General features: G+C 41.1%; 1 non-coding gene across 1 annotated transcript; it reads right to left on the bottom strand.

Moving 5' to 3' along the window:
* Positions 1-543: 543 nt before the first annotated feature.
* Positions 544-650, bottom strand: LOC112084766. The gene has a single exon (XR_002898427.1). It is a non-coding gene; the product is annotated as a small nucleolar RNA R71 (small nucleolar RNA).
* Positions 651-10,105: the final 9,455 nt, after the last annotated feature.

Raw genomic sequence — 10,105 nt, 5'->3', positions numbered from 1 at the left:
GAGCTGGTCTAGGGTTACACCAGGGTAATATTAATCAGGAACAGGTGCATCACCAGCAAGCTTATGTCCACCAGGGACAGGCTCCAGCTCATCAGCAAAGGCATCAGGCCAATGTACAGCAAATACAACAGGTGCACCACCAACAGCCCTTCCAACACCAGCAAAGGGGATATGAGCAGCCACAGGTCTATGTTGGAGAAAATGACAGGGCCAATGCTAATCAGTATGGAGCTGGAATTCAAGCACCACCTGTGCAAAACAACAATTTTGAAGTGAAGGCATCATTACTGAATATGGTCTAAAACTTAAAGTTCCATGGATTGGCAATGGAAGATCCCTTGGAACACTTGGATCAATTTGATAAAGTGTGTGACTTAACAAAGATAAATGGAGTATCTGTAGAAAGCTTCAAGCTCAGATTATTCCCCTTCAGTTTTGGTGACAAAGCACACCAATGGGAGAAGAACCTCCCAAGAATCCATTCAGACTTGGGAGCAATGCAAGCAGACTCTGTCTAAGTTCTTCTCCACCTCTAGAACAGCTAAACAGAGAAACCAAATCTCTAGCTTCACTCAACACAGCAATGAGAGTTTTGGTGAAGCATATGAGAGATTCAGAAGCTACACCAACCAATGCCCACACCATGGGTTTAGTGAGGCTTCACTTCTCAGCACACTTTATAGAGGGGCTCTTCCCAAGATTAGGAACCAGCTGGATACTGCCTCAAATGGTAACTTTCTGGGTAAGGAGATTCATGCTGCTTTAGAGCTGGTTGAGAACTTAGCAATGAGCAATGATACATATGGAGAAGACTTTGATAGAGCCAATATGAGTGAGAGTTCAAGCAGAGATCAAAGGTATGAGAAGGACTTTAAAACACTTGAAAGCAAGCTGGACAAGGTGTTATTAGCAACTCAAAAACCAATGCACTTTGTAGAAGAGTATGAGGAACCTTCTCAATGCTTTGAGAACATCAGTGAAGGGGGTCTTACTCAGGAAGAGCTTAACTATATTGGGAATCAGAGGTTCCAAAGATATCAGTATGGCAATGCCAATCAGAACCTCTCTTACAGAAATCCCAATGTAGCAAACCCACAAGACCAAGTCTACCCTACCTCTCAAGCTCCAAAGAACTTTGTTCCGAAGAACAACTTTCAAGGGTCTTTTCAACCATAGAATCAGTTTGCTCAGAATCAGGGTTTTAGTCAGCAACAGCAACCATTTCAGGTTTCTGGTTTCAGTTCACAGCAGCAGCCAAAGGTACCACCAGGGTTTGGTCCACCACAATTCCAGCACCAGGCGCCGGTTCAGCATCAGTTTCAGTCAGCACCTCCTTCTCTGTTTGTCTTTCTAATTTGTCACAGGTCCTGGAAAGATGTGAGCAGCATAACCTGGTGTTAAATTGGGAGAAATGCCACTTCATGGTGCAGGAAGGCATTGTACTTCAGCATAAGATCCCTGAGAAGGGCATAGAGGTTGACAGAACAAAGGTGGAAATGATGGTGAATCTGCAAGCTCCCACTTCAGTCAAAGGGATAAGGAGCTTCCTTGGGCATGCGGGGTTTTACAGAAGATTCATCAAAAATTTCTCAAGAATAGCCAGACCTTTGACAAGGTTGTTGTGTAAGGAGGTTGACTTTGTCTTTGATGCTGAGTGTGAAGAGGCCTTCAAGAAGATCAAGGAGGCATTAGTCAGTGCACCCATTGTCCAGGCTCCAGACTAGTCCCTTCGTTTTGAAGTTATGACTGATGCATCAGATTATGCAGTTGGAGCTGTGCTTGGCCAGAGGAAGGACAGGAAGCTTCATATCATCTACTATGCCAGCAGAACCCTTGATTCTGCCCAGGAGAAGTATGCTACCACAGAGAAGGAAATGTTGGCAATAGTCTTTGCTTTTGATAAATTCAGAAGCTACCTGGTGGGATCAAAAGTCATTGTGTATACTGATCATGCAGCCCTCAGGTATCTAATGACCAAGAAGGATGCCAAGCCTAGACTATTGAGATGGGTTCTCTTACTTCAGGAGTTTGATATGGAGGTACAGGACAAAAAGGGTATAGAGAATGGAGCTGCAGACCATCTCTCTAGGTTAAGAGTGGACTCTGAAGTTCCTCATAATGACAGTCTTCCTGAAGTTATTGATGGTGCTCAACTCTTATTTGGAGTTTGAAGAAGTGGATCGCATCCAAGAGAAGAGAATGCCCTGGTTTGCTGATATTGTGAACTTCCTTGCTTGTGGAGTGGAACCACCAGAACTTGATGCTTACCACAGAAAAAAGTTCTTCAGAGATGTCCAAAGATACTATTGGGATGAACCTTACCTGTATGTCCTAAACAAATATCAGCTGTATAGAAGGTGTCTTACTGAAGAAGAGATGCAACCTGTGTTGCAAGAGTGCCATGGGTCAGCTTTTGGGGGTCACATGGGAGCATTCAAAACTGTGGCCAAGGTTCTTCAGAGTCGGTTTTGGTGGCCCACAATGTTCAAGGATGCTCAGAGGGTTGTTTCAGCATGTGATGCCTGCACTACAAGAAAACAATCGTTTTCCAACGGTCCATTACGACGGTTTTCAAATCGTCGCAAGTTTACAATGATTTTACGACGATCTAACGTCTAATTTTAAAACCGTCGTAACACCATCATATAAAAAAATCGTCGTAAACTCGACGTACAATTTACGACGAATTACGACGATTATACATCGATAACGAGAGATTTTCTAGTAAATGTAAAATCGTCGTAAATTCGATGTAACATTACGACGAATATACGTCGACTGCATATCGATGTACATATTACGACGATTTTACGTCGAAAAGAAGTTAGGTGGAAAACATTTAAAACATGTTTACCTAACAATTGCAGGGGATATATTTTATCGCATAATCGGCGTAAACTTGTCGTAATAATATTTTTGAATGTAAATTCGTCGTAAAATTTCGTCGTAAAAGCGTTGTAAAGCCCAAAATTTTCCTATAAATAGATCTTCATTCCTTCTTTTAATCACAATACAATATCATTCAAACATAAGAGCATCTTCATCTTTGAGACCCATTGTAGGTCTCTTAAATTTTAGTATAGTGTTGTAAATCCTTATATATTGGGTTGTCCATTGCTGGAAACCCGAATTAAGAGTTATATTACTTCGAAAGGAAGAAGTAATAATATTATAAGGTTAATTTACTCCATTCAGGTGGCTAGATCGTGACACAATTGTCTAATCAATAAAAAGAGATAGTATTTTGAGTTTATTTTCAAGATGTCTATATACGAGCTAAGAAGTTGGATGTATATGCGTAAAGATTCAGATGGGGCGTTGACAGAAGAGTTCAAGAACAGGTTAAAAATATTTATGTATCAGGCTACAAATATGGAGAGAACGAAAGATACTGGGAAGATGTTTTGTCCTTGTTTGAAATGCAAGAATACGAGGTATACACTAACCAAAACCGTGTGGACGCATTTATTAAATAGAGGGTTTATGCCGCAATATTTTGTTTGGTATCTACATGGAGAAGGATATGGCAGTAATACTCATGGGAGTGCTGGTAGTAGTAGTAATTATCAAAGTCATGTTGATATTGATGAATCGAATTATGGTCATCAGCCTAATCAGTATCAATATGACCAAAGTGTAGATCATGATAGGATGCACGAAATGGTGACTGATGCATTTCATGAAACGCATACGGGTAATGCTGTTGCGGAACCTAATGTAGATGCCAAACGATTTTATGATTTGTTAGACAATGCTAATCAGCCAATCTACGAAGGATGTAGAGAAGGTTTGTCTAAATTATCGTTGGCAGCTAGGATGATGTCAATTAAAACAGATCATAACCTGGCTGAGGTTTGCATGGATGATTGGGCTGATCTTCTGAAGGAGTATCTACCGGAGGATAACTTGGCAGCGGGAACATACTATGAAATTCAGAAGTTGATTTTTAGTCTTGGTCTACCTTCTGAGATGATAGATGTATGTGTTGACAATTGTTGATGAGGTTAAAGAATGCATATCTGGGGTTTCTGAAACTGAAATCAATGATCGTAAAGATCAACACTATGCCCAGTGGTTAAAAGCACAAGTACGTATAAAATTTTAATTAAAAGACTACTTTAATTTGCTATATATCGAAATCAAGAAATAAAAGCGGAATTTTTTTCTTATTAGGTGGACCCGAATGATCCGGATGAATTTCCAACATGGTTCCATGAGTTACAACTAGGTCCGATGGCAAAAATAACTACAGCCTCAATGTATTTCACTCGGGGCTATGTTTTTCACACATACCGTCATGGTGCAAAGCGGGCGACAACTAACTATGGAGTTTGTGTGAGGGGTGAAATCGATTTTATTGGAGTTGTGCAAGAAATAATTGAAGTAGAGTATCCTGGACTGTTAAGGCTGAAAACTGTTTTCTTCAAATGTGATTGGTTTGATCCAACTGTTGGACGAAGGGTACGTCTAAACAAGTATGGAGTTGTTGACGTGAACAAATCACGATGGTACAACAGGTTTGAGCCATTTATATTAGCTTCTTAAGCAGAACAGGTAACGTTTCTTCCATACCCTCGAGTTCGATCAACATGAATTTCATGGTTAGCTGTAGTTAAAGTGGCTCCGAGGGGCAAGATTGTAGGGGTTGAGGATGTTCCACTTCAACAGGACACTTGCGTAGATCTGTCTGAACCAGATGTTGATGAGGAGATTTTCTTAATAGACCCTCGGAACAGGCAAGTTGAAGATCTTCCCGATGATACAGAAGAAGAAGGTGATGATGAGTTTGCTGAAACCGATGATGACGATTTGGCGGAAGAAGACGGTGATGGTGATAAAGTAATAGAGGAAGATGAATCTGATTGAGTTTCATGCATTTTAATTTTAAATTTTAACTTTTTACAATAATTACTAACTTCTTTTTTTTTTCCTAGCAAAATTGGCATTGGGAAACATCCGCACACGGACGTGTGGAGACGGCCTTCAAGGAGAAGGTCAAGTTCCGCCTCAACAACACCGTTTCCAGTTGGAAACGGAAGTGGGAGGTTGACGGCGACAAGGCCAAGCCGGCGCCTATGGCCAATACAGTCTGGCGGGGCCTTGTCCAGTACTGGTCGGATCCGCACAACCAGACTACGGCCGCCAAGTGTTCCGGATCTAGGTAAGTAGTTAATTCCAATAATATTTACATTATTTTTTTTTCTTATAATAGATTCTAATGAAAATATTTTTCAGGAACGCTACTGACGATGCGGAAAATCCGAAGAACGTCCCGCACACTTCCGGCCAGATTCTTTTTGCCGGAAGACGGCTTATGATGGTAAGTAAATTAAAATTACTAATTTTTTGGTTTTCAAATAATTAACTCTTATTTCTCGATACTAATTAATTTTTTCATTTTGATTTTGTAGGTCGAAGATAACGGAGGAGAACTTCCTCCGATGACGAAGGTTTTCGCCGAGACGCATAAGAAGCGTAACGGCGAATTCACGGATCCTCGGGCAGAGGAGGTCTACAACGCCGTCTGTGTGGCGATCGAGAAGCGACAGACGCAGCTGACTCAGCAGGCGCGTCAAACGTCTCCCGGAGGTAGCTCGGTCCAATCGACCCCGGCGCTGACGGTGGCGGAGATGGACCAGATCTTCGAAGAGGTAAATTTAATTACTATATTTAATTAATGTAACTTTAGTATTAAATTGAATTTCTAACCATAATATTTTTAAATATTTGTAGGTGGCCCCAAAGAAAAAGGGGCGGGTATTAGGGATGGGGTCCATCCGTGATACCCCGAGAGCTACGGCGACTGGTCACGTCCGGGTCACGGATCCGGTTATCCGCCAGGAGATCAATCAGATGCGGACCCGTTACGAGACGAGGATCGACCAGCTCTACGGTCTCTTCGAGATTATGAGAGCCGACAACCCGGTGCTCATGGCACAGTTGGACAAGCTGCGGACTGATGGGGTTGTCGGATCGTCTGCCGCCGGGTCATCCACTAGGATGCAACCGCCGGTGCAGACGGACGAGGAGATGTTCCGATCTCTCGGGGTTGAGCCTCCTAGAGCCGGAGATCAGGCGCCAGAGGAAGCATCAAACCGAAGACCCGGCAAGGCACACGTCCAGGACGATGGGGAGGAGGCCGGTGACGGGATCGACGATTTAGATTTAGGTTTAGATTTAGAGCTGTAGGGTTTTTATGTAAATTACAATTAATTTTAATTTCAAATTTTAATAAATTTTAAATTGTAAGTTATTTTTTTTTAATTTAAATTTTAATTCGAATTATTTTTTTTTTAATTTTTAATTATATTAAACGTCGTATAATCGTCGAAATCTCTTTATTAAAACTGTCGTACATTCGTCGTAAATATTACGACGAATTTATAACTAAAATGTACGACGACTACTACGACGATTATACGTCCGTGCTATACGACGATTTTACGACGAAATTATTAAATACTTTACGATTGATTTACGACGATTTATGCGTCGTACATTTTACGACGATCTTACGTCGACCATTAACGACCACTTAACGACGGTCCAGGCGAAGACCAAGTCGACGCAATTCGATGTAAAGTCGTCGTAAACTGTACGACGCATTTACGACGATTTTGTTTCCCTCGATGTTACGACGAAACGAAACCGTCGTATATTATACGACGATTTTACGACGATTTGTCTATTACGACGATGACTTTACGACGATTTCGAAATCGTTGGTAGTTCGTCGTAATAGGGCTATTACGACGAAATAACGACCATTTTGGCCGTTGTAAAATGATGTTTTTCTTGTAGTGCTGTCAGAGGCATGGGAACATTTCAAAGAGGAGTGAGATTCCTCAAAATCCAATACTAGAGGTTGAAGTTTTTGATTGTTGGGGAGTGGACTTTATGGGGCCTTTCATCTCATCTTATGGGAATCAGTACATATTAGTGGCTGTGGACTATGTGTCCAAGTGGGTTGAAGCTATTGCTTCCCCTACCAATGATTCCAAGGTAGTGGTCAGCTTGTTCAAGAACATAATCTTCCCAAGATTTGGAGTACCCAGGGTTGTTATTTCTGATGGAGGGTCTCATTTTGTGAACAAAACCTTGGAGGGATTGCTGAAGAAGCATAGAGTGAAACATAAGGTACCTACTCCTTATCATCCTCAAACTAGTGGTCAGGTTGAAGTGTCTAATAGATAAATTAAGGCCATTCTTGAGATGCCTGTTAGCTTAAGCAGAAAAGATTGGAGCAAAAGGCTTGATGATGCATTGTGGGCTTATAGAACAGCATTTAAGACTCCAATTGGGACATCTCCTTTCATTCTGCTATATGGGAAGAGCTGCCACCTTCATGTTGAGCTGGAGTACAAGGCATTATGGGCTGTAAAGCTTGATATCAAAACAGCTCAAGAGAAAAGAATAATTCAACTCCATGAACTTGAAGAGATCAGGTTGGAGGCTTTTGAGAGCTCCAAGATCTATAAAGAAAGGACCAAAGCTCTACATGATCCAAAGATTCTGAAAAGGGAGTTCAAGGAAGGTGATTTGGTGTTGCTGTTCAACTCTAGGCTTAAGTTATTTCCTGGAAAACTTAAGTCCAGATGGTCTGGTCCCTTTAAGATTCTTGAAGTTAGGCTATATGGAGCTGTTGTGCTAGAAGGCAAGGATGGCAATGGGTTTGTGGTTAATGGTCAAAGGGTCAAGTACTACCTTGTCACTGAGAAGAGAGAGAGGCTTCTACAGTTCCTCTCGATGATCCACCAGCCTGTTAAACAGGTTATCAAAGTCAAACTAAGAGACTTTAAACAAAGTGCTCTTGGGAGACACCCCAAGCTTATCACTTGTATATACTTTCTTTCTTGTTTTCTTTTGAATTTTTAGGACTTTTTTGATGTGTTTTCTTAAGAGTGAGCAGGTTTAACACGTTCTGGGAGCTGTTTAAAGGAGACTTGGATGCAAGAAAGGGCAAGAATCAACAAAGGTTTGAAATCCTATTGACCACATGCAGTCTGGATAGTTTGGTCGATAGTTTCAGCTTGGTATGCCAAAATAATATCGACCAAACTATCTGGATGATGCACCTCGATATCTATCAAAGGCAGGAAGGTTTTAAGAAAGTATCGAGGTGAGTTTGGTCGATATTCTTGTTAACTCATGTTTAAACTGGTTCTCAATGCTTGTTAACTCATGTTTCACTAATGATGATTAGGTTGGAAACTGTTTTAGCATAGAAGTTAATGCCTTCATGAGAGGATTAGCTTAGTTAATGATGTTTAAGTTGAATGGTTTGCTTGATCACATGATTCATTAGCTCATTAGTTTAGTACCAAAGGCACCCTAATCCACTACCATGTCTAAGACCTTTCTCATCATCATACATACATTCTCATCTCATTTAGCTTATTTACTTGCTTGTTTAAATTGATCCTTAGCTTTAATTCTTGTTTTAAGTTCTTAGTTGTCATTAGTCATCAAAACCTCATTCATTTGGCTTCAATTAAGAACTGATCCTGCATCTTAGTGTCTACACATGATGGATTGATACCCTTTGTACTGCAAAGTGACAAAAGGGATTGATAACCTCTCATTTAGAGCCTTGAAAACTCTAAGTTATCAAGAACCTTGTAGTTTAGGTCATGGGTAGTTAGAGACGAGCTCACTTGTGACCAATTTTTTCTTGAACCCTGATTTTAGACACTCTTTAGAACTTCTTGTTCTTGAGCTGAAATTTGGATTTTAGAAAATTATATTGAAGTGAGAATCTCTTGGTGCTGCTTGGGAATGCTTAATGTGATTTTGCTTGATTTGTTTCCATTGATTTCATTCCAAGCAAAAATCATTTTGGAAATTTCAAGGATTTATTTCTCTAGAAACTCATTGTTTGTTTGAGAAATTGTTGAAACAGGTACCATGGCAAGAGGAAACCCTGTTTTGATGCCCAAAGTACCAAGGAGAGACAATGGCAAGGCAGTTGGAAAGGCCACAATCGGTTTCTACTGGGTCTAAAAACAAAGGGAAAGCAGCGGCTTTAAGAGCTTCAAGCTCAAGAGCTTCAGGGAAACAGAAAAGACTTGAGAGGAGCCCAAGTGTGGAATCTAGTGAAGAAGAGAGCAATGTGGGTTCACCAGCTGTTGTGCCACAAAAGAAAAAGAAGGTGGTGAAGAAGCCAAAGCCAAAACCTCCAGCTTACTCAGATTATCTCAGAAAACTCCAAGCTGTGGCACATGAAGGAACCTATTTCCCTGATCTTGAACTCTTGGGGAAACTTGGTATTCTTGAAGATGTAAAGGCAGTGCTTCAATCCATTGGGCTTGGGAGCTTAATAGAAACGCCTCACCCTTCCTACAAAGAGATGACTTGCCAATTTCTTGCATCACTACAGGTTGATTTCTATAGAGAGATTGGACCAGCTCAGCTTGAAGATGGTTTTGGAACCATTGCATTCAAAATTGGACAGGAGCGGTATGAGATGACCTTCATGGAGATAAGTGAATGCTTTGGGTTCACTGTTGAGGGAAGGACGTGTTCAAGAAGGTTGATCTACTATGGATCCGACCTGGATCAGCTATGGGGGACAATAGGAAGTGGTGATTATTCAGATGGTGTAACAAAGGCAACTTGTATCAGGAGTCCAGTGCTCAGAATGGTGCACAAGATCATAGCTCACACATTCCTTGGAAACAAAGAGTACTCAACAGTGTATGATGAGGAGTTGATGTTCATTGGAGAAGGCCTTAAACCCTTGATGCCTAAGTTCAGCAGTGGCATGACTTTTAACGGCAGTCCTCACAAACCAACAATGGCGGCCATTCTAGTCAAGAACCTTCTCTCAATTAGGAAATGGGCTTATGACACAAAAATGAAGGCACCCTCCATGCGCATAGGAGGCCTGATCACTCCTATTTTACTGAGTGCTGGAGTTCAGATAAGAGGTGAACCAATCGGTTTTAAGTTGATGGATGCACTTTATTTGGCCAAGACTACATTTTTTGAAGGTTCTGTGGGAGATTCCTTTGCCTATAATCTCAGTATTGGTTAGAAGGTGAAAGTGAGAGTGCTGCTGCCTAATCCTTCCCTCACTTCACTCTCTGAACAAAGAAACATCAGTTTC

This window comes from Eutrema salsugineum, unplaced genomic scaffold, assembly GCF_000478725.1.
Source record: "Eutrema salsugineum unplaced genomic scaffold, Eutsalg1_0 scaffold_4, whole genome shotgun sequence".
Classification (NCBI taxonomy): Eukaryota; Viridiplantae; Streptophyta; class Magnoliopsida; order Brassicales; family Brassicaceae; genus Eutrema; species Eutrema salsugineum.
The sequence above is the reverse complement of the archived record's forward strand: the minus strand, read 5'-3'. Positions and strand labels throughout refer to the sequence as shown.